The sequence below is a fragment of the Mustelus asterias genome, unplaced genomic scaffold, assembly GCF_964213995.1.
Source record: "Mustelus asterias unplaced genomic scaffold, sMusAst1.hap1.1 HAP1_SCAFFOLD_632, whole genome shotgun sequence".
Lineage (NCBI taxonomy): Eukaryota > Metazoa > Chordata > Chondrichthyes > Carcharhiniformes > Triakidae > Mustelus > Mustelus asterias.
Genome location: NW_027590581.1, coordinates 197,844 through 222,197, shown reverse-complemented (window position 1 = coordinate 222,197; position 24,354 = coordinate 197,844). Strand labels below are relative to the sequence as shown.

The following is a 24,354-nucleotide window of genomic DNA, read 5'->3' as shown; positions in this document are numbered from 1 at the left end:
TAATATGCGCACGGTGTCAAAGTACAAACATTTATTTCCTCATTGCGTCTTAAAATACAGCATTTCTGCTTTTACTGAGAGCATTTGTGGCCGAGGTCAGAGCAAAGATAACATGGCTGTAACATTGAGATTCAGATCATGTTCAGCAACAACTGAAACCATTCAAAACTTCCCTCATACAAAATGAATAATTGCAATAAATGTTTCTGCCCTGTTTCGAACCGGGGACCTTTCGCGTGTGAGGCGAACGTGATAACCACTACACTACAGAAACAACTGATAGCATAGCGCCGCCAATTGGCCTGACCACAATGTTCAACTCGACTGTGTTGCTGCAGGCTCCAATGGTTATACTGAGAGCCCATGTCACTTAATACAAGACAAAAACCGTTTCTTCCAACCTGATTTCTCAACTCATCTTGAACTTCAACATTTAAAAGTGGTCGTCCGGCAAATATCTAAGGAGCAATGATTTCTGCTCAATCATTAATGCATCATTCTCATCTTCCTTCGAATAATTTCAACCAGTTCTACCCAATATTTGTTCGCTGTTCAATGTTTAATATTAATATATTTTTATTAATCACATATCTCCTCATTCTGAATGAAATATCTTCGAAATAGACAACATTGAATTGCAAACATGACTGACCAACAAAAGGAATCGAGTCACTGGGTAATACACATGTCACGGTGCTTCATTGAGATTGACCACAATCAGCTTTTAAACAAAATCTTTAAAGGGAATAGATTTAAGAATGATTTGTTAGTTATACTTGATCCCTCTTCATTTTGTATGTGAAACACTCAGGCGTCTAAATTCCATTCAGCTGTAGGAAAGTCCAGTAGATCCGCACTGATTCTCGATTTCCTCAACTGTCTGAGTGGTTTTCCCTATTTCTTTACTCTGAAGAACGATTTAAAATAATGGTTCCGCGCAATGTGCGTCATTTCCTCTAGTTCAGTTACAGTTTCACTTGTGTCTGCCTTTTTGAGCACACAATACTATTCGACATGGTTCAGATGATGATTCACTTTGTTAGTCTGCATCAACAAAGCCATTAAATTCTGTTGTGGACTGAATGAGTTGCTGATATGTCCACGGTGTCAAAACAGGAACATCTATTTCCTCTCATTGCGTCATAAAAATACAAGATCTCTGATTTTGCTGAAAGATTTTGAGGCCGAGGTCAGAGCAAAAATAACATGGCTTTAATATCGAGTTTCGGATAATGTTCAGCAACAAATTTCAATCATGTAAACTTGCCTCACCCTTAACGAACAAATTTTAATAATATTTCGGCATGGTTTTGAACGAGGGATTTTCCGTGTGTGAGGCGAATGGAACCACCATAACACTACAGAAACTGCTGGCGTCCCTAGGACCCAAGGGGAATCTCTTGAAATGTTGCAACACTCATTGGGACTGCTGTAGACATATTGATCCAAGAATGACTTTGATTTGATTTGATTTATTATTGTCACATGTATTAACGTACAGTGAAAAGTATTGTTTCTTGCGCGCTACACAGACAAAACATACCGTTCATAGAGAAGGAAATGAGAGTGTGCACTTTGCAGTGTTACAGTCAGAGCTAGGGTGTAGAGAAAGATCAACTTAACGCAAGGTACGTCCATTCAAAAGTCTGACAGCAGCAGGGAAGAAACTATTCTTGAGTCGGTTGGTACGAGACCTGACTTGTGTATCTTTTTCCCGAAGGAAGAAGGTGAAAGAGAGAATGTCCGAGGACCTGGGGTCCTTAATTATGCTGGCTGCTTTGCCCAGGCAGCAGGAAGTGTAGACAGAGTCAATGGATGGGAGGCTGTTTGTGTGATGGATTGGGCACAATCACGACCTTTTGTAGTTCCTTGCAGTCTTGAGCAGAGCAGGAGCCATAGCAAACTGTGATACAACCAGAAAGAATGCTTTCTATGGTACAGCTGTAAAAGTTGGTGAGAGTCGTAGCTGACATGCAAAATTTCCTTCGTCTTCTGAGGACGTGGAGGTGTTGGTGGGCTTTCTTAACTATAGTGTCGTCATGGGGGGACCAGGGCAGATAGTTGGTGATCTGGAGACCTAAAAACTTGAAGCTCCCGACCCTTTCTACTTCGTCCCTGTTGATGTAGACAGGGGCATGTTCTCCTTTACGCTTCCTGAAGTCGATGACAATCTCCTTCATTTCGTTGACATTGAGGGAGAGATTATTGTTGCTGCACCAGTTCACCAGACTCTTTACCTCATTCCTGTACTCTTTCTCATCAGTGTTTGAAATCCGACCCACTACGGTGGCATCGTCAGACTTCAACACTATTATTCCCACGAAACTCATCTCCAAACTCCGTGACCTGGACCTCGGCACCTCCTCTGTGACTGGATCCTGAACTTCCTAACTCACAGACCATACATAATCTGTAAAGATAGGCAACAACACCTCCTCCACGATCATCCTCAACACCGGTGCCCCACAATGCTGTGTTTGAAAATCGAATTGGAGGGGAATTTGGCCACACAGTCATAGGTATATAAGGAGTATAGTAGGGGGCTGAGAACACAGCATTGTGGGGCACCGGTGTTGAGGATGATCGTGGAGGAGGTGTTGTTGCCTATCTTTACAGATTATGGTCTGTGAGTTAGGAAGTTCAGGATCCAGTCACAGAGGAGGTGCCGAGGTCCAGGTCACGGAGTTTGGAGATGAGTTTCGTGGGAATAATAGTGTTGAAGTCTGAGCTATAGTCAATAAATAGGAGTCTGTCCTTGTTATCGAGGTGATCCAGGGTTGAGTGCAAGGCCAGGGAAATGCCGTCTGCTGTGGACCTGTTGCGGTGGTAGGCAACTGTAGTGGATCCAGGTAGTCCGGGAGGCTGCAATTGATTCGTGCCATGACAAACCTTTCAAAGCGCTTCATAATGATGGATGTTAGAGCCACCGGCCGATAGTTATTAAGACATGCTGCTTGGTTTTTCTTAGGTACCGGGATGATGGGCGTCTTCTTGAAGCAGAGAGGGACCTCAGATTGTTGTAATGATTGAAAATGGTTGGCAATGGCAGAGAACAATAAGAGTTCCTTCGACCCACCATGCCTATGCCAGTTGTTTTATGACGAGTTACCAAACTGACGTGTCGGTGCGGGCTTGGTGGGCCGAAGGGCCTGTTCCTATGCTGCACTGTTCTTTGTTCTCATTTCAATTTCCTCCTCTCATTCCATTAAGCTGATTTTTCTCCCTTTCAAGTCATTGTCCAATCCCCATTTGAAGAAGTAGTTTCTGTGGAATCCATGTACAGTTTGCTTTAGGTAACAACGTTTCACTGACCCAATGGCATGAAGTATTGGATATAGCTTCCCAATGTAGTTTTCAACGTAAGCATATATTTATTTATGCAATTGATTTCAAATGGAATTTACAAAACGGGTTTAATCGGATAAAGCATCTCCTCATTATTTCTGAATTATATTTGATATTAACTCCACAACTTTCCACAGAGTGTGGAATATAACAGAGGAGAATTAATCACCTATACCTGAAGCAGTCTCCTTGTGTTGTCCTCCTGTGTCCCAAACATCCGATCTGGCAACCTCGAGAATGGGTGGGGAATCTATCTTACCTACAGCGACCTCACACGGGGTGGCACGGTGGCACAGTGGCACACTGCTGCCTCACAGCGCCAGGGATTCGGGTTCGATTCCTGGCTTGGGTCTGAGTGGAGTTTGCACGTTCTTCCTGTGTCTGTGTGGATTTGCTCCAGTTTCTTCCCACAGTCTGAAAGACGTGCTGGTTAGGTGCATTGCCATGCTAAATTTCTCCCTTAGTGTACCCGAACAGGTGGCGGAGTATGGTGACTAGGGGATTTTCACAGTAACTTCATTGCAGTATTAATGTAATCCTACTTGTGACATTAATAAATAAACTTTAAACATGATATGTGTTTGGCTGTTAAAATAAATTCATCCATTATTGCTTATTATCCAAAAGTGTCCACTGTTGAGTCATCAATTAATGATCACCATTGATGAGGAATAGATTTCTGGCTGTTCCTTGTTGTTAAAATGGACAGTTCCATCGCAATGAATATCTAACACGATATTGCCGCACTGACATGACCCCAGGGAATTCCAGTTCAGAAAGTTACTCTGGAGCTAGTAAGTTTTTGAGATTGTCAATGAGTGCACTTCTCTTGAGTGTGTCAGTGGCTGTGTTAATCTGTTTGTTTATCTTCCTCAGTGATTGTCTGTGTGTCTATGTTTGAGTCGATCAGTTTGAGAATCGATCACTGTGTTTACTTGTCCCTGTGTCTATGCTTTTGTTGATTCTGTGCGGTATACGAGGCTTCGAGTGAACACGGAGTTGGAGTTATTCATGTATTTTCATAGTTAGCAACTCAGACTAATGTGTCAGAAATCTACAGAATAATTCTGGATTTATAACGAGGGACGTTAGAATTGATGACAGTGTCTGGGCATGTATCTATATGGTTATATATCCTTACACGTGTTGGTCTTTGCACGTGGCCGTGTGTGTATCTGCTCTCCCCGTGTCTGTGTGGGTTTCCTCGGGTGCTCCGGTTTCCTCCCACGGTCCAAAGATGTGCAGGTTAGTTTGATTGGCTATGCTAAATTGACCGTTGTATCAGGGGGATTAGAGGAGTAAATGTATGAGGTTACGGGAATAGGGCCTGGGAGGCTTGTGATCGGTACAGATCGGTGGGCCGAATGGCATTTTTCTGTTCTGTACAAATTCTATGATTCTATGATTCTATTATCTAGATATGTATCAGCCTTTACGGGTGACCGTGTGTGCATCTGTTTCCAATATGCGGCATTGCTGTCCACGGGAGGGCGCTCTCTGATCACTTATGAAAAATCACGATTCCCTTCTCGAGGAAGCGACTGTTTGAAGATGTAAAAATGGGCGGAGAGACGGAGTCACTTGCGATCTCATTACAGTCCACTGACTGTTTCAACTTCTCCATTTCCAGGTCTTATGCAGACAGTGATCACTGCCTCTGTTTCTGGTGTTCAGACTGGAACTATGGGGGTGAAGCTCTGTCTGTCTCTGGTTATTGTCCTGATAATAAGTTTAACAACACCAGGTTAAAGTCCAACAGGTTTATTTGGTAGCAAAAGCCACACCTTTTCTCAGCCACAAAAGCTACCAAATAAACCTGTTGGACTTTAACCTGGTGTTGTTAAACTTCTTACTGTGTTTACCCCAGTCCAACGCCGGCATCTCCACATATTGTCCTGATCACAGGGCGGCCATTTTGAACCTTTGAATGAAATCCGCCAATCACCATATTCATTGCCCATTTCCATCTCTCGGCCATTATTCCGCTGTTGTTAGTCCTTCTAACACGCTGCGTGTCTGTTGTCTATTTTCAGAGATGAGTAACGGTGATCCCAGTGCCGGATTTAGGCATAAGCTAAATAAGCTACAGCTTAGGGCCTCACAATCCGCAGGGGCCTCACAAAATTTCAGAAGGTTTACAATGAAGGGAACATTTAAGAGCAGATACCAGAAAAGAAAAAGAAAGCACCAGCTTGAAGAGCAACTCAAAAAATTACCAAACGTTGACAGTTACTTTACTCCAGAAACAGATAAGGATCGACAAACCCAAGGTGATCACCAAAGTCCAAAACAACCACAGCCCAGTGCCTCTGCTACTGAGACAACAGAGTCTGGAATCTCAGCTGAGGAAAACACTGGAAGTGATGCAAATGTGAACGTTGCAGAGCCGACATCCACAGTTGAAACAACAAAATTCACGAAACCCAATGTTTACAGGAAAGTGCAGCAGATCCGCACTGAGTCTCGATTCCCTCATCTGTCTGACTGGCTTTTCCTGTTTCTCAGTGATGAAAAACGATTTAAAAATAGATCTTGTGTGAAATGTGCGCCACTTCCTCTCGTTCACTTACAGTATGACTTGTATCTGTCTTTTTGAGCACACACTACTGTCAGATATTTCAGATGCTGATTAACCATATTAGTCTGCACCTATAAACCCATTAAATTCTGCTGTAGACTGAACGAGATGCGAATAAGTGCTGGTGTCAAAATCGAGATTTCCTGTCAGTGCGTCAAAAAAAGCGTTTCTTATTTCACAGAAAGCATTTGAGGGTGATGCCAGCATGTCTTTCAGACTGTGGGAGGAGACCGGAGCACCCGGAGGAAACCAATGCAGGCACGGGGAGAAGACGCAGACTCCGCGCAGACAGTGATCCAAACTGGGAATCAAACCTGGGACCCTGGTGCCTTGAGGCAGCAGTCTTAACTGCTGTGCCGCCATATGTTTCTGCTTGGTTTCGAACCGGCGACTTTCCGCGTGTTAGGCGAATGTGATAACCACGACACCACAGAAACAACTTAATGATAACATGCCTTTCACATCGAGGCTCGGATAATGATGAGCAACGAACTGAAAACTCGCAATTTTCCCTTCCACGACATGAGGAAGATTAATGAGTGTTTCTGCCTGGTTTCGAACCGGGGACGTTTCGGGTGTTAGGCGACCGTGATAACCACTACACTACAGAAACAGCTTGAAGCGCACTGCAACAAATCTGCCTGTCTGCAATGTTCAACTACGCTGTGATGCTGCAGGTTCCGATGGTTAGGCTGAGAGCCCATGTCACTGAATTCAGGAAGATAACCGTTACTTTCAATCTGATTCTGCGACTTATCCCGAACATCAAAATTCAAAATCGTTCTTCTGGCAAATATCTAAGTGAGCAATGATTTCTGCCCATTCGTGAATGCATCATTTTCATCTTTCTTCGAATAATCTCAATCAATTGTACTCAGTAATAAAAGCAAATTACTGCGGATGAGAAAAGCGAAAATGCTGCAAAATCTCCCAATGTCTGGCAGCACCTGTAAGGAGTGAAAAGGGCGGACGTTTCGAGTCCAGATGGCACTTTATCAAAGCTTATTGTACAATTGTACTCAGTATTTGTTTCACTATTTAGTATAAATGCACTATTTAACACATATGTCTTCATTATGAATTGAATATCTCTGAAATTGAACATCACTGAATTGCAAACATAACTGACCAACAGAACGAATCGAATCACCGGGTAATACAGATCACAAATTTGAGATTGACTATCGTCTGCTTTTAAACAAAGTCAACGACATTTAAATGGAGAAAAATCAAGAATGATCTATTCGTGACACTTGAGCCTTTTTAATTCTGGGCGTGAAACATTTGGGCGCATAGCTTCCGGACCTTTACCGGAAAGTCCAGTAGATCCGCACTGAGCCTCGATTCCCTCATCTGTCTGAGTGGCTTTTCCTGTTTCTCAGTGATGAAAAACGATTTAAAAATAGATCTTGTGTGAAATGTGCGTCATTTCCTCTAGTTCACTTGCAGTATGACTTGTATCTGTCTTTTTGAGCACACACTGCTGTCAGATATTTCAGATGCTGATTAACCATATTAGTCTGCACCTATAAACCCATTAAATTCTGCTGTAGACTGAACGAGATGCGAATAAGTGCTCGGTGTCAAAATCGAAATTTCCTGTCAGTGCGTCAAAAAAAGCGTTTCTTATTCCACAGAAAGCATTTGAGGGTGATGCCAGCATGTCTTTCAGACTGTGGGAGGAAACCGGAGCACGCGGAGGAAACGCATGCAGGCACGGGGAGAAGATGCAGACTCTGCGCAGACTGTGATCCAAACCGGGAACCGAACCTGGGACCCTGGCTCCTTGAGGCAGCAGTCTTAACTGCTGTGCCACTGTGCTACTCTATGTTTCTGCCTGGTTTCGAACCGGCGACTTTCCACGTGTTAGGCGAATGTGATAACCACGACACCACAGAAACAGCTTAATGATAACATGCCTTTCACATCGAGGATCGGATAATGATGAGCAACGAACTGAAAACAAGCAATTTTCCCTTCCACGACATGAGGAAGCTTAACGAATGTTTCTGCCTGGTTTCGAACCAGGGACCTTTCGCGTGTTAGGCGAACGTGATAACCACTACACTACAGAAACAGCTTGAATAGTAGTGGAGCAAATCTGCCTGTCTGCAATGTTCAACTACGCTGTGTTGCTGCAGGTTCCGATGGTGAGACTGAGAGCCCATTGTCACTGAATTCAGGAAGATAACCGTCACTTTCAATCTGATTGTGCGACTTATCCCGAACATCAAAATTCAAAACCGTTCTTCTGGCAAATATCTAAGGGAGCAATGATTTCTGCCCATTCGTTAATGCATCATTTTCATTTTTCTTCGAATCATCTCAATCAATTGTACTCAGTAATAAAAGCAAATTACTGCGGATGAGAAAAGAGAAAATGCTGCAAAATCTCCCAATGTCTGGCAGCACCTGTAAGGAGTGAAAAGGGCGGATGTTTCGAATCCAGATGGCACTTTATCAAAGCTCATTGTACAATTGTACACAGTATTTCTTTCAATATTTAATATCCATGCCTTATTTAACACATATGTCTTCATTATGAATTGAATATCTCTGAAACTGAACATCACTGAATTGCAAACATAACTGCCCAACAGGACGAAGCGAATCACCGGGTAATACAGATCGCAAATTTGAGATTGACTCTGGTCAGCTTTTCAACAAAGTCAACTGCATTTAAATGGAGGAGAATCAAGAATGATCTGTTCGTGACAGTTGAGCCTTTTTTATTACGGGCGTGAAACATTCAGGCGCATAAATTCCGGCCGATTACAGGAAAGTCCAGTAGATCCGCACTGAGTCTCGATTCCCTCATCTGTCTGAGTGGCTTTTCCTATTTCTCAGTGATGAAAACGATTTTAAAAAGATTCTTCTGTGAAATGTGCGCCATTTCCTCGAGTTCACTTACAGTATGACTTGTATCTGTCTTTTTGAGCACACACTACTGTCAGATATTTCAGATGGCGATTAACCATATTAGTCTGCACCTATAAACCCATTAAATTCTGTTGTAGACTGAATGAGATGCGAATAAGTGTTCGGTATCAAAATCGAACTTTCCTGTCAGTGCGTCAAAAAAAAGCGTTTCTTATTTCACAGAAAGCAATTGAGGGTGACGTCAGAGCAATGATAACATGCCGTTAACATCGAGGCTCGTATAATGATTAGGAACAAACAAAAATCAATCAATTTTCCCTTACGCGACATGAGGAAGCTCAATGAGTGTTTCTGCCTGGTTTCAAACGAGGGACCTTTCGCGTGTTAGGCGAATGTGATAACCACTACACTACAGAAACAGCTGTAATTGCACTGGAGCAAATCTGCCTGTCTGCAATGTTCAACTACGCTGTGATGCTGCAGGTTCGGATGGTGAGACTGAGAGCCCATGTCACTGAATTCAGGAAGATAACCGTTACGTTCAATCTGATTGTACGACTTATCCCGAACATCAAAATTCAAAATCGTTCTTCTGGCAAATATCTAAGGGAGCAATGATTTCTGCCCATTCGTTAATGCATCATTTTCATTTTTCTTCGAATCATCTCAATCAATTGTACTCAGTAATAAAAGCAAATTACTGCGGATGAGAAAAGAGAAAATGCTGCAAAATCTCACAATGTCTGGTGCACCTGTAAGGAGTGAAAAGGGCGGACGTTTCGAGTCCAGATGAAACTTTATCAAAGCTCATTGTACAATTGTTATCAGTATTTGTTTCAATATTTAATATCAATGCATTATTTAACACATATGTCCTCATTATGAAATGAATATCTCTGAAATTGTACATCACTGAATTCCAAACATAACTGACCAACAGAACGAAGCGTATCACCGGGCAATACAGATCACAAATTTGAGATTGACTATCGTCAGCTTTTAAACAAAGTCAACTGCATTTAAATGGAGGAGAATCAAGAATTATCTGTTCGTGACAGTTGAGCCTTTTTTGTTACGGGCGTGGAACATTCATGCGCATAACTTATGGACGTTTACCGGAAAGTCCAGTAGATCCGCGCTGAGTCTCGATTCCCTCATCTGTCTGAGTGGCTTTTCCTGTTTCTCAGTGATGAAAACGATTTTTAAAAGATTCTTCTGTGAAATGTGCGCCATTTCCTCTAGTTCACTTACAGTATGACTTGTATCTGTCTTTTTGAGCACACACTACTGTCAGAAATTTCAGATGGCGACGAACCATATTAGTCTGCACCTATAAACCCATTAAATTCTGTTGTAGATTGAACGAGATGCGAATATGTGCTCAGTGTCAAAATCGTAATTTCCAGTCAGTGCGTCAAAAATCCGTTTCTTATTTCACAGAAAGCATTTGAGGGTGATGTCAGAGCAATGATAACATGCCTTTAACATCGAGGCTCGGATAATGATGAGCAACAAACTGAAAACAAGCAATTTTCCCTGACACGACATAAGGAAGCTTAATGAATGCTTCTGCCTAGTTTCCAACCGGGGACCTGACAGGCGAACGGGATAGCCACTACACTACAGAAACAGCTCGTCACGCAGTTGAGAAAATCTGCCTATCCGCAAAGTTCAACTACGCTGTGATGCTGCAGGTTCCGATGGTGAGACTGAGAGCCCATGTCACTGAATTCAGGAAGATAACCGTGACTTTCAATCTGATTCTGCGACTTATCCCAAACATCAAAATTTCAAATCGTTCGTCTGGCAAATATCTAAGGGAGCAATGATTTCTGCCCATTCGTTAATGCATCATCTTCATCTTTCTTCGAATAATCGCAATCAATTGTACTCAGTAATAAAAGCAAATTACTGCGGATGAGAAAAGAGAAAATGCTGCAAAATCTCACAATGTCTGGCAGCACCTGTAAGGAGTGAAAAGGGCGGACGTTTCGAGTCCAGATGAACCTTTATCAAAGCTCATTGTACAATTGTACTCAGTATTTGTTTCACTATTTAGTCTCAATGCGTTATTTAACACATATGACTTCATTATGAATTGAATATCTCTGAAATTGAACATCACTGAATTGCAAACATAACTGACCAACAGAACGAAGCGAATCACCGGGTAATACAGATCGCACATTTGAGCTTGATTATGGTCAGCTTTTAAACAAAGTCAACTCCATTTAAATGGAGGAGAATCAGGAATTATCTGTTCGTGACCCTTGAGCCTTTTTTATTATGAGCTTGAAACATTCAGGCTCATAAATTCCGGCCCTTTACAGGAAAGTCCAGTAGATCCACACCGAGTCTCGATTCCCTCATCTGTCTGAGTGGCTTTTCCTGTTTCTCAGTGATGAAAAATGATTTTAAAAAAGATTCTTCTTCTAGTTCACTTACAGTGTCACTTGTATCTGTCTTTTTGAGCACACACTACTATCAGATATTTCAGATGGTGATTAACCATATTAGTCTGCACCTATAAACCCATTAAATTCTGTTGTCGACTGAACGAGATGCGAATAAGTGCTGTGTCAAAATCGAACTTTCCTGTCAGTGCGTCAAAAAAAAAGCGTTACTTATTTCACAGAAAGCATTTGAGGGTGATGCCAGAGTACTGATGACATGCCTTTAACATCGAGGCTCTGATCATGATGAGCAACAAAATGCAATCAAACAATTTTCTCTTACATGACTTGAGGAAGCTTAAAGAATGCTTCTGCCTGGTTTCGAACCAGGGACCTTCCGCGTGTAAGGCGAACGTGATAACCACTACACTACAGAAACAGCTTGAGGCACAACGCAGCAAATCTGCCTCTCTGCAATGTTCAACTACGCTGTGATGCTGCATGTTCCAATGGTGAGACTGAGAGCCCATTGTCACTGAATTCAGGAAGATAACCGTTACTTTCAATCTGATTCTGCGACTTATCCTGAACATCAAAATTCAAAATCGTTCTTCTGGCAAATATCTAAGGGAGCAATGATTTCTGCCCATTCGTTAATGCATCATTTTCATCTTTCTTCGAATAATCTCAGTCAATTGTACTCAGTAATGAAATCAAATTACTGCGGATGAGAAAACAGACAATGCTGCAAAATCTCACAATGTCTGACAGCGCCTGTAAGGTGTGAAAAGAGCGGACGTTTCGAGTCCAGATGAAACTTTTTCAAAGGTCATTGTACAATTGTTTCACTATTTACTTTCAGTGCATTATTTAACACTTATGTCTTCATAAAGTTGGGATCTGATGTTGCAGTTGTATAGAACGTTGATTCGGCCGCATTTGGAATACTGCGTCCACTTCTTGTCGCCACACGACCAGTAGGGCGTGGACGCTATAGAGAGAGTGCAGAGGAGGTTTACCAGGATGTTGCCTGGTATGGAAGGGCTTAGTTATGAGGAGAGATTGGGTAAACTGGGGTTGTTCTCACTGGAAAGACGGAGGATGAGGGGTGACTTAATAGAGGTGTATAAAATTATGAAAGGCATTGATATGGTGAACGGAGGGAAGCTTTTTCCCAAGTCGGTGGTGACGTTCACGAGGGGTCATAGGTTCAAGGTGAGGGGGGGGGGGGGGCGGGTGGAGTTTTAACACGGATATCAGAAGGGCGCATTTTACACAGAGGGTGGTGGGGGCCTGGAATGCCCTGCCGGGCAAGGCGTTGGAGGCGGACACACTGGGAACGTTTAAGACTTATCGAGGTAGCCACATGAACGAAGTGGGAATGGAGGGATACAAAAGAATGGTCTAGTTTGCACCAGGGAGCGGCGCGGGCTTGGAGGGCCGAAGGGCCTGTTCCTGTGCTGTATTGTTCTTTGTTCCTTATTATGAATTGTATATCTCAGAAATTGAACATCACTGAATTGCAAACATAACTGCCCAACAGAACGAAGCGAATCACTGGGTAATACAGATCGTAATTTTGAGGTTGAATATCGTCAGATTTTAAACAAAGTCAACTCCATTTAAATGGAGAAAAATCAAGAATTACCTGTTCGTGACACTTGAGCCTTTTTTTTTAAGGGCGTGAAACATTCAGGCGCATAACTTCCAGACCTTTACCGGAAAGTCCAGTCGATCCGCACAGAGTCTCGATTCCCTCATCTGTCTGAGTGGCTTTTCCTGTTTCTCAGTGATGAAAAACGATTTAAAAATAGATATTCTGTGAAATGTGCGCCACTTCCTCTAGTTCACTTACAGTATCACTTGTATCTGCCTTTCTGAGCACACACTACTGTTAGATATTACAGATGGTGATTAACCATATTAGTCTGCATCTATCAACTCATTTAATTTTGTTGTAGACTGAACGAGATGCGAATATGTGCTCAGCGTCAAAATCGAACATTCCTCTCAGTGCGCCACTTAATAGAAGAACAAATCTGTTACTTTCAACCTGATTTCTCAACTTATCTTGAACTTCTTCTGTTGTCGTAGCGTCTGCATAGTCTCGGCGATGTACCATGCTTCGGGATATCCTTTCCTGCAGCGTATGAGGGAGACAACGTTGGCCGAGTTGCATGTGTATGTATCGTCTACCTGGTGGATTCTGTTCTCACGTGTGATGATGGCATCCGGGTCGATGATCCAACACATCTTGCAGAGGTTGCTGTGGCAGGGTTGTGTGGTGTCGTGGTCGCTGTTCTCTTGCAGGCTGGGTAGTTTTCTGCGAACAATCATAGAATATCATAGAAACCCTACAGTGCAGAAGGAGGCCATTCGGCCCATCGAGTCTGCACCGACCACAATCCCACCCAGACCCTACCCCCACATATTTTACCCGCTAATCCCTCTAACCTACATATCCCAGGACTCTAAGGGGCAATTTTTTTTTTAACCTGGCCAATCAACCTAACCCGCACATCTTTAGACTGTGGGAGGAAACCGGAGCACCCGGAGGAAACCCACGCAGACACGAGGAGAATGTGCAAACTCCACACAGACAGTGACCCGAGCCAAGAATCGAACCCGGGACCCTGGAGCTGTGAAGCAGCAGTGCTAACCACTGTGCTACCGTGCCGCCCAATGGTCTGCTTGAGGTTGTTCTGTTTTTTGAAGGCAAGTAGTGGGGGCGTGGAGATGGCCTTCGCGCGATATTCGTCTTCATCGATTGTACGCTGAAGGCTCCGAAGAAGATGTCATAGTTTCTCCACTCCGAAGACGTCTTGGCTTCTGCACTCTGGGGACGTACTGGAGGAGGAAGGGCACTCTGAGGGCTGTGTCCCGTACTTGTCTTCTGAGGAGGTCGGTGCGCTTTTTTGCTGTGGCGTGTCGGAACTGTCCATCCATGAGTCAAGCGCAATATCCTGTTCTTCCAAGGCCGTCTGTCAAAAACGACACCGCTCAGACTCCTGCGTTCAACCCGAGCTGTTGGACTTCAGCTCCAAGGACAAAAACTTCCCTCAACTCTGGCAGCGGTGGGATTCGAACCCACGCCTCGAGAGAGACTGGAGCCTAAATCCAGCGCCTTAGACCGCTCGGCCACGCTACCACACGGAAAGACTTGATAATCATGTAATTTCATTGCATTAATACTGAAATATATCAAAATCCGTGGAGTTGGGATGGGCCCTGACTAAATCGTAACCGAATCAGATGATCCTGAAATGCGTAGCAAACAAAAATCATCTCCAGTCAGAAACACAATGAGCTGCAGTGAAGGGCCGGCTCCTTTTAAACTGTCCTTAACCTCGTTTAGCTCCCAGAAAGGACAATATGGCTTCCTGTTGAATTTTCTCAGGGTCTTCACTTGAGAAAGGACAGGACACAAGGCGAGACTGGGATTTGTGCGTTCTGCCGGGAAATAACTGATATTTGTTCTCACGCATTGGAGGAGAGCAATAAATCTTCATTTCCTGACCTGCAATCAAAACAGCAGTGAAAGTTTCAAACTCTAACCAGCAGACCAACAGATTACAGCGCGTTTTACAATTTGCTTTGCCCACGATCCTTTTGTTATTTTAGTTTCCACGCCAGACCACTTGCACCAGAAACTTCTCCTGCAAAATGGCACCTTCCGTTTCAACACCAGAGAAGTGTTCAGCCAATTACAGGAATAATTCCACGACAGTTATCGCGTCCGCCTCCCACGGCGTGAAACTGGTAGAATTTGTTTTCCAAATCATTTTCACTGCAGACTGAGGGAAAAGTTATATTATTCATATATTTGCAAATTTTAACGAGTCTGATGGGTTTCCCCTGCATTTTCTAGTTGTGAAGTCAGGGGTCACTCCTTGAAAAGGGCAGAAGGTAAGGTTCGGCACAGAAAACGAGGGAGGATGTATTATTTGACACAAGGAATGATAGACAAGGCAACATTGAGCTGGTGATGGCGGAACTCGGGTGTTCCAATGGTGCAAAGTCAACGTCTTCACGGCCATGGTCTCGATGGCAGGTGACAAATGTGGAAATAAGTTAAGTATTTTTTTAAATGAGAAACCCGTCGATTGTGTGACGGAAGAGGAGGAAGAGAATGGCTAAAATGACGATGGTCCGCTGATTGGGGAAGTCACTGTCAGCTTCCCTGCTGGTCGAGTGGTTTGGATTCGGCACGTTCATCACTGTGGACTGGATTCAATCCCCAGCCAGAGGGTAACTCGTTTGTATTGCTGTGTGAACTGACACCATGAAAAGGAATTCCGCATTGAATGAAACCAGATCTGGCAGCGTCCGTGGAGAGAGAAACAAAGTTAATCTTCCAGCTGGATCTTTCATCAAAGCTGGAAAAGTCGGAAATGTAACAGATGGAAAACAACTGCTTGGCTGTGATTCCAAAATATTGTGAGGGGCTTGAGGGGCTAAATGTTCTATCCAAAATCTCAATCATATTCTAACCCATTGCCGGTATTACTCCGAGCAATAGTTACCTTCGACTGTTAGCGGAGCCGCATGGTCTTAATTACTAAATTTAAGTTTCAATATCTGAATTGCTGTGGATTCAAATCCCACCACTGCCAAAAAGTGCAGCTCGTTTGTCTTTTCAGCGAATGGCATTCTGTAAGAACGAAAAAGGAGGGATGAAAGGTGCAGCGCGACCTTCTAGAACAGAAGGTTCTCGACAGCAACTTTTGTTGCTGTTACTATTCAATGATTTAATATGAGTAACACGAACACATTGACACCGGTTGCAGTGGTGGCCAAGCGGCTCAGGCGGTGGATTTGAAATTATTGTTTTCTCACGGAGATTTGAACCTCACCCAATGCGCTGCTCAGCATTCATTCCTTTCGATGACTGCAGAATTATTATTCTTTCAATGGAATCAAAATCTTTCAAATATTCCCATCTGTTTTTCCTGCTTCACTTCGCATTCCTTCATTTCTGTTCATCAGCTAGAAATCACCAAAACCCCAGCCAGAAATGGAACAAAACTGAACCCAGTTAGTGACATCATTGATCTATGGGTGTTTGTGTCTTGTCAGCCCTCTGTGACTCTCGGTGTCTGTGTGTGTTCCTCTGTGTATCAATGTGATTCAGTTCCCAGAGGGGGTGAAGACATTTTTTAACATCACAAACTGAGTTCACTTATTGATATACGTCAGTGGCAAATGGTAGAGAATAACAACATGTTTGAAAGTTGCGAGAAAGATTGACTGGTACAGGCTTTTTTTGACTGGCTATTGCTTATTGACTCAGTCGCCGTGTGTTGCACAGCAGAGGATGATTGAAATTTTCACTGATCAACATTTAAACAGACAGTGGATTCACTCGGTGTGATGTTGCATTCCAGTTCTATATCTACAACTACAGCATCAATTTCTACCAGTTACTGTGAATCCCATATTTCTAATCGATTGGAAATATACAACAGCATGAGGGGGTAGAGGGGGTCTATTTGGGGGCAGGGCGGGGAGAGGGTCGGTGGAAACAAGCTCTCAGCATGTACACTGTCAAACAGTCTCGTCTGTTAGAGGGGTTCTATTTGGCGCAGGATGCTCTCAAACCTCCTCCCTTTCAGTTGGCAGCAACTTTCCTGAACAATTTTCCAACAGAAATCCTGCGGCAGTTTAAATTCAGCGTTTCACTGCCTGGATCCAATTCAATTCCCATTCTCGATGCTGTGCTAATTGCTGTAACTCGCAATCAGTTACTGGTTTGCAAAGAGTCATATTGGACTCGGAAACTTAATTCTATATCTTGCTCCACATTTGTTGCAGGCCCTGTTGAGAACTTACAGCACTTTCTGCTTTTATTATAAAATGAATAATAGGAGAAGAAGCAGACCACTCAGTCCATCGGGATTGTTCCGCTATTCAATACCATCTTGATCGATCTTGGGCTACAACTCAGTTTTTCCACCATCTCCCCTTATCGCTGAATTCCCCAAGAGACCAGAAACTTGTTCATCCAACCTTAAATGTACTCGATGATGGGGCGTACATAACTGTCAGGTACAGAGAATGCCAAAGATTCTCAGCCCTTTGAGTAAAGTAATTTCTCCTTATCTTAGCCCGAAATGATCAGCCCCTTATCTGTTCCACAGTGGGTTAGATTCCCCGACCAGCAGAAAAAAAACAATCTCCCATCAAACCTACTCAGAGCTGTGTCGCTTTAATGAGATCGCCTCTTATTCTTCTAAACTCCAGAGAATTTCATCACAGGACAACTCCCTCACCCCAGGGAGCAATCTGGTGAATCTTCTCTTTACCGTTTCCAATGCAAGCACGTCCCTTTGACTATCACACCTGCACAGAATATTCAACATGTGGTCCCAACCAGCCCTGTGCAACAGCAGAAACACCTCGTTATTCTTGGACTCCAGTCTGCCGGCAATAAAGACCAAAATGTAATTCCACTTCCAATTACCTGCTGCACCTACATGCGAGCTGAATGCATTCCTTGTACCAACGAATCTATTCTATTCTTAATATCAACATTTACATTTTCAACTCATCAAATATATCCTGCTCTTTCTATTTTTTTATGAAGAAGAATAACTTCTCGTTTTTCAAGTTTGCACCTGATCTGCTCCTTCACTCAGAAAAGCTCTCTGTTTCATCTCGCAGTCTGTTGGATTCCACCCCACAGCTTCTATCAACTAAGCTTGGTCGACAGCGAGAGTTGAAGGCACGATCCCTGGTTGACCAAGACCAGGGCTCTATCCACTCAGCTACGGAGCCAAGCGCTGCAAGTTTTATACATTGCGTGTAGTATTATCAGTGGATTGAGGAGCAGCATAGGGATTGAGGTCGGAGATTTTTAATCTGGTGGAGATTTTGATTTGGTGGAGAGCAGGAAATTAAAAGAGGCAACTTGAAAATGACATGATTTGACATGTGTGCTCTGTGTGTATCTGACATGTATGTTGTGCTTGTTATGTGATTCTTCTTCAGAGTTTATCGTTAGTGTTACATGGATTCATAGAGTCATAGAGTCATAGAGGTTTACAGCATGGAAATAGACCCTTTGGCCCAACTTGTCCTTGCCGCCTTTTTTTAAACCCCTAACCTAATCCCAATTGCCCGCATTTGGCCCATATCCCTCGATACCAATCGTACCCATGTGACCATCTAAATGCCTTTTAAAATACAAAATTGTACCCGCCTCTCCTACTGCATCTGGCAGCTTGTTCCAGACACTCACCACCCTCTGTATGAAAAAATTGGCCCACTGGAGGCTTTTGTATCTCTCCCCTTTCACCTTAAACCTATGCCCTCTAGTTTTAGACTCCCCTACCTTTGGGAAAATATATTGACTATCTAGTTGATCTGTGCCCCTCATTATTTTATAGACCTCTATAAGATCACCCCTCAGCCTCCTATGCTCCAGAGGAAAAAGTCGCAGTCTATCCAGCCTCTCCTTATAACTTAATCCATCAAGTCCCGGTAGCATCCTGGACTTGCATCTCTGACTTTTCCAACTCCGATGCAAGTTCATCCAGCTGGAAGATTTAGATATTGCTCCCTTCACAAACGCTATGAGGCGGGTTTTCATTAAATGAAGAATTGGACAAAAAGTTATTCACTCTGTGACTGGGAATTGAAACGACGTCACGGCGCCGATTCTGGTCACTAGACCCTCAGAGACGCTGATGTGAGAGATTTGCAATGAGTTGATCATCTCTGTACCCATTGCTTCATTTCCAATAACTTTCAATAAAAATACGGAATGACGGGAGGCGTCCATGACAGGATTTGAGCCCCAGTTAGAAAATCCCAATCTACCCCTGGGCCGGGACTGCAGTCTCAATGTTTGCAATCCTGTGGTTATATCGGCAGACAGCCATTCAGCCTGTGTTCCCGTTTGTATTCTCTGTCGGAGCAACTCAATTCCTTCCAGTCTTGACAAAGGGTGATCTGGACTCGAAACGTCAGCTTTCTTTTCTCATAACTGATGCTGCCAGACTTACTGACATTTTCCAGCATTTTCCCTTTTTGTTTCCGATTCCAGCATCGACAATAATTTGTTCCACTCCTTCCACATGCGCTTCTTTACCTCAACAACTGTTTACATTGGTCCGTGTCTCCGCTTTCTTCCTGCCAAAAACGACACGGCACAAACTCCTGCATTCAATCTGAACTGCTGGATTTCAGCTGCAGGGACCAAAACTCAAACCCACTCGAGCAATGGCGGGATTTGAACTCACAGCTTATACAGAAACTGGACCTAACTACGGGTTTAAACTGCTCCGCCACGCTACCCCGTAACCATTCTGCTCTTTACTGAAAGCGTTACTGAAATTCAGTAGCAGCAAAGGAGCTGAGAAAGGCCATCAGTCGGTTTGAGCCTGCTCCTTCAATGCATCAATTCATCCTGAACTGTGTAACAAACAGAAATCACATCCAGTCAGAAACAGAATCAGCTGCAGTGAAGGACCGGCACCATTTAAACTGCCTTAACCTTGTCTGATTCCCAATATCCTGCCAGATATGACATGAAAACCTCCTGTTGAATTTGCTCAGTCTTCACCTCAGGACACGAGGAAAGATTGTGTTTTATATGTTCCACCAGGCAATACCTGACATTTGTTTTTATGGTTTGGATGAGAGCAACAAATCTTCATTTCCTGACCTGTAATCTGAAAAGCAGTGAAAGTGTCAAACTCTAACCATCAGACCAACCTATTTTACAGTTTTTTCTTATCCACGCTGCTTTTGTTATTTTAATTTTCGCGCCAGATCACATTCACCACAAGCAAGTCTCTGCCGCAAAATGGCACCTTCTGTTTGCACCACAGTGATATATTCAGTCCATTACAACAGACAACAGGCATTCCACGCACAGTTATTACTTTCGCTTCCGACGGTTCAAAACTGGACAGAAACCTTTTCAAATATTGTCGTTGCAGAGTGAGGGAAAGGTTTAATAATTCAGTGTGAACGCTAAAATCTGACCGATTTACTATCCAGATGTTAGCTTACATCACCATCTCTATCGTCAGCGCTTTGCAGCGTATCACTATCTTTCTGCTACTATATTTGTTCTTGACCTGTTGCAAATGTGACCTTTCCAGCTGTGATGTAGACATGCAAACCTCACTCGCTTGATTTTAGGAGATCTGCTTTTATTTTTAATAGTTTGCCGAGAGCAAAATATAATCGTTTCCTGAGCGGGAATTGAAACCAAACAACACTGGGGTGGTACTGAACACAACCCACTGGACATCCAGGGTCACGGGTGAAATGTGTTTTTCAAATTGACTTACGATACATCTCTTAATATGTCCAGTTTGGATGGAACATGGACTGCTTCAGCTAATGATAACACCGATTGAGTTCGCTGGGACATGAATTCGACAGTGAGGTAAAATAGTCCCACAACATGCTGAAGTGATCGGGGTATATAAAATTCTAAAATAATTGATAGATTGAACGTTGACGAAATGTTTCTTCTCATGGGGCAATGGAGAACAACAGGTCAAATATATAGGTTGAGAGGCGGTAGATTTAAAACTGAGATGAGGAGGAACTGCTTCTCGCAGAGGGTCGTGAATTTGTTGAATTCATTGCCCCATAGCGCGGTGGAGTCTGAATCATTAAATGATTTCAAGAAAGCGACAGATATATTCCTAATAATAACAGGGATGAGGGGATATTGGAACAGGTAGGGAGGTGGATTTGAGAACAGGGAGAGATCAGTCATGAACTGATTGCATGACGGTTCAGGCTCGAAGTACTGAATTTGCCCACTTCTGCTCCTAATTCTATTTCCTAAGTGTAACTTTCAATTTTCAAAACCCACCAACTCATCACTGTGGCTCCAATGTAATCTACGTACATCACATCCACAGGTTCCCCTTCATCCACAACGCAACTGCGTCCTGTAAAGGACTTGGGAATGGCCCCATTCTGTGGTGTAATTACTTTATAATTCTTTTTTTCCCTCATTTAAGCTCTCCTGATTTACACCCGGCCAGAGGTCTCCCCTCTTGTTATGCTGCTGGATAACACTTGTTTAAAACCTTCTAATTTCTTACCATGCCCCGTAGTAATCAAAGATTATGGAGCTAAAATATGAGATTTGTTTTCCTATGTACTCAAGCTGTCTGACTTTCTGAGTTTTTCGAGCATTTTCACCTTTCACTGCAGAAATCTGTGCAGCTTTGAATGGCAATGGAAATATTTTCATTGAACAACTTCGCCAGCAGCGGCTCGTTGGACGAGGGGTATGATTCGGGCTGAGGGTGTTAACATCACCAACATGCGAGATATCCCGGGTTCAAAGGCCGAGCGAGAGTTCTCAATCAGCTGTCGTTTCGTATTGGACAAGTCAAAGGTTTTGTAAATGCATTTGCAGTGCAAACGGTGGGATTGGTTTTCGTGGGATTTGGTTTGAGAACCTGAGCACACAGTGCAGGCAATCTATCAACACAACACCCACACAAGGAAATCAAGACATTAAAAGGTGAATATGCTTGTGGCCACTCACTTGATCTCTGGTCATCAGTTTAGAGGACCCCATGTTTGTTGGTTCAGGCAGCTGGCTGTGTGTATATTGTTATTCATTCATGGGTTGTTGATGTGTACCTCATTCGCTATTTCTGTTTTTCATTGTCTCTATATATCTCCCCCAGAATCTGTCAGTGTCTCTGACTGTGTTTTTATTACGTTGACCGATTTTGATCCTTGCTCTCTTCATTCATTCGCTGTCTCTGTGCATCCGAGGTTCACTGAATTGATTTCTGCGTTTCTCCTGGGAGGAGAGATTCAGTGGGATGAGTCTGTTCGCTCTGGAGTTCAGAATAATCAGAGGTGATCTTATTGAAAAGTCTGAAAGTAGGAAACAGTTTGACAGTGTACATGCTGAGAGGCTGTTCCCCCCACCCCTGGCTAGTTAATTATGAACAAAAAAATGTGAATTTTGTAAGAGGAGTTTGGAATGTTTGGGAGAGGTGAAGCTGAGCATTGGAAGATGTGAATGATGTAATTGATGATTGAGAGGAAGGGATAGGAACCTTGGGGATTCTGCAGGTCGATTCATTGTAAACTTTGAAATCAGAGCAAGCAGAGACACCAGTTGGAAAAACAATATTTGTCTCCATGCATTTTAGTTTATGGAAACCAACCTGACCCATGTACCTGGCGAGCTCAGTCGGTAGAGCATAAGACTCTTAATCACAGGACCGTGGGTTCAAGCCCCACGTTGGGCGTCATCGTTTTAAACTTTGCCCCATTCTTGGGTGAATTCCCGATCTCTGTTCCTCGAGAAGCATCACCGCTCAAACTGAGTCTTTCTCCTTTCTGCGTTGTTTATCTCAGAGTTGTGGGTTTGTGACTGAAAACTGCCGCCAGTTCACTGGAAGGCGGGAGTTCAGCGCTGAACTCAGCGAGAGGTTTTGTTCTCATTTATTGTGAGATTCAAACCCAGATCGGCGCGATTGTGTCAGTGGGAACAATAATCATCTCCATCGTAATTCAATCACTCCGGCCTTCCATCCGATCAAAAGACCGTCTGTCCTTTCCTCCTCTCCCTCTCTATTTTCCTTGATTCTGTACTTGTTTGAAAACCATTAAATGACAAATTTCTTCCAGTTAGGGTCAAAGGTCAGCAACCTGAATCATTCACTCTCTTTCCCTCTCCACAGAAGCTGTTGAAGCTGATGAGTGCTTCTAACATTTCCTGTTTTGAGGTGGGATTTGCAGTAACTTCAATACCTTGTTTGGGATCACAGTGGATCACTTTTCTCTGACTGAATCTTACCTGTTTGAACAGTTAAAGGGCTGCGGTTTTAAATAATGAGACACCAGAATATGTCACCCTATTTGACATGAAATGAAACAAAATGAGAATTAATCATTTCATAAAATGCTGCGAATGCAATATATATTTCATTGTCAATGCCAGCATTTGTTATCCACCCCTATTTCCCACTGAACTGCGTATTTTGTTGGGCCATTTCAGGGGGCAGTTAAGAGTCAATCACATTGCCTTGGGTTTGGAGTCCAATGGATACCAGAAAGGGGAAGGATGGCAGATTTCCTTCTGCAAAAGGTCCAGATGAGTTTTCATGACAATCAGAAAACAAACTTCATTATTGAGACCAGCTTTCACTTCCGTTTCAGTTCTAGACTGTGGTTGGATCGGGACCTGTGAGCCTGAGCCACGGGATTCATACTCCACTGATTTTACCACTACAACACCATCATCCCCGAAGGGTATAAGTGTAAATCCTTCACATGGAACAAACCGCTTAATTTCACATTGAAAAAATAAGATTTAAAGCAGTGTACTGTGGAAATCAGTGTCAGAGACTCAGGATACCGGGGAATTGATGAGATACCGATTGCGTTCATTCAAAGACAGAAAAATGTGGTGAATGCTCAGTGTGAGTGATGAAGGAGCTGCGCTCCGAAAGCTAGAGATTCCAAATAAACCAGCTGCATTTTTAGCTGGTGAGAATTCTTACCGGGCACTGAAGGGCATTTGATTTACAATTCGCAAAAAGATGATTTTGATAAAATTAACAGCTTTCAGCAAATCGCACCGCAATCACATTGCAGACGGTGCAGTGGGTGACTCTCCTGGCCTCATTGCATCAGCTCCAGAGGACGATTGCTCAAGAACACAAAAAGCTCAGCGATAAAGAGGTCGACGGCTTCATTCATCAGCGATTAACTTAGAGCCCGAGACCTTTCTCCTAAACCACACGCACACATGCAGGCACACACCCACGCACGCACACTTGCTCAATAATGCTCCGGACACCGCAATTTCCTCGTTGGCCGAGTCGTTAGAATTCGCCGCCTTCAATGCCATCGTCTGGGTTCTATCCCCGGTCAGGGAATGATGATTCATTGCTCTCGTGCAACACATGAATTAAGGAGAGTGGGTATTACTTCCTGATCCAAAACGGGAGCGATACTTGTGGCAGGTTGAACAGCAGGGAGGAAAAATCTGCCCCAATCCACAATCCTGTCAATTACCCACAACAATTAATATTTACATTGAGCAGTCTCACAACACCGGATCGATTTGGAATCAAGAGCTTTTGGGGCGCTAATAAAATAAAGCAAATTTATTTTATTATCGGAGCAATTGAACCAGTTGGACTATAACATGATGCT

The 24,354-nt window shown here is 43.3% G+C and overlaps 5 non-coding genes across 5 annotated transcripts; all 5 read right to left on the bottom strand.

The window, feature by feature from the left end:
• Window positions 1-201: 201 nt before the first annotated feature.
• On the bottom strand, window positions 202-274 carry trnav-cac (transfer RNA valine (anticodon CAC)). Its single transcript has one exon. It is a non-coding gene; the product is annotated as a tRNA-Val (tRNA).
• A 7,653-nt stretch (window positions 275-7,927) lies between these two features.
• Window positions 7,928-8,000, bottom strand: trnav-aac (transfer RNA valine (anticodon AAC)). Its single transcript has one exon. It is a non-coding gene; the product is annotated as a tRNA-Val (tRNA).
• Window positions 8,001-9,149: 1,149 nt separating this feature from the next.
• Window positions 9,150-9,222, bottom strand: trnav-aac (transfer RNA valine (anticodon AAC)). The gene has a single exon. It is a non-coding gene; the product is annotated as a tRNA-Val (tRNA).
• A 2,340-nt stretch (window positions 9,223-11,562) lies between these two features.
• Window positions 11,563-11,635, bottom strand: trnav-uac (transfer RNA valine (anticodon UAC)). Its single transcript has one exon. It is a non-coding gene; the product is annotated as a tRNA-Val (tRNA).
• A 2,627-nt stretch (window positions 11,636-14,262) lies between these two features.
• On the bottom strand, window positions 14,263-14,344 carry trnal-uag (transfer RNA leucine (anticodon UAG)). The gene has a single exon. It is a non-coding gene; the product is annotated as a tRNA-Leu (tRNA).
• Window positions 14,345-24,354: the final 10,010 nt, after the last annotated feature.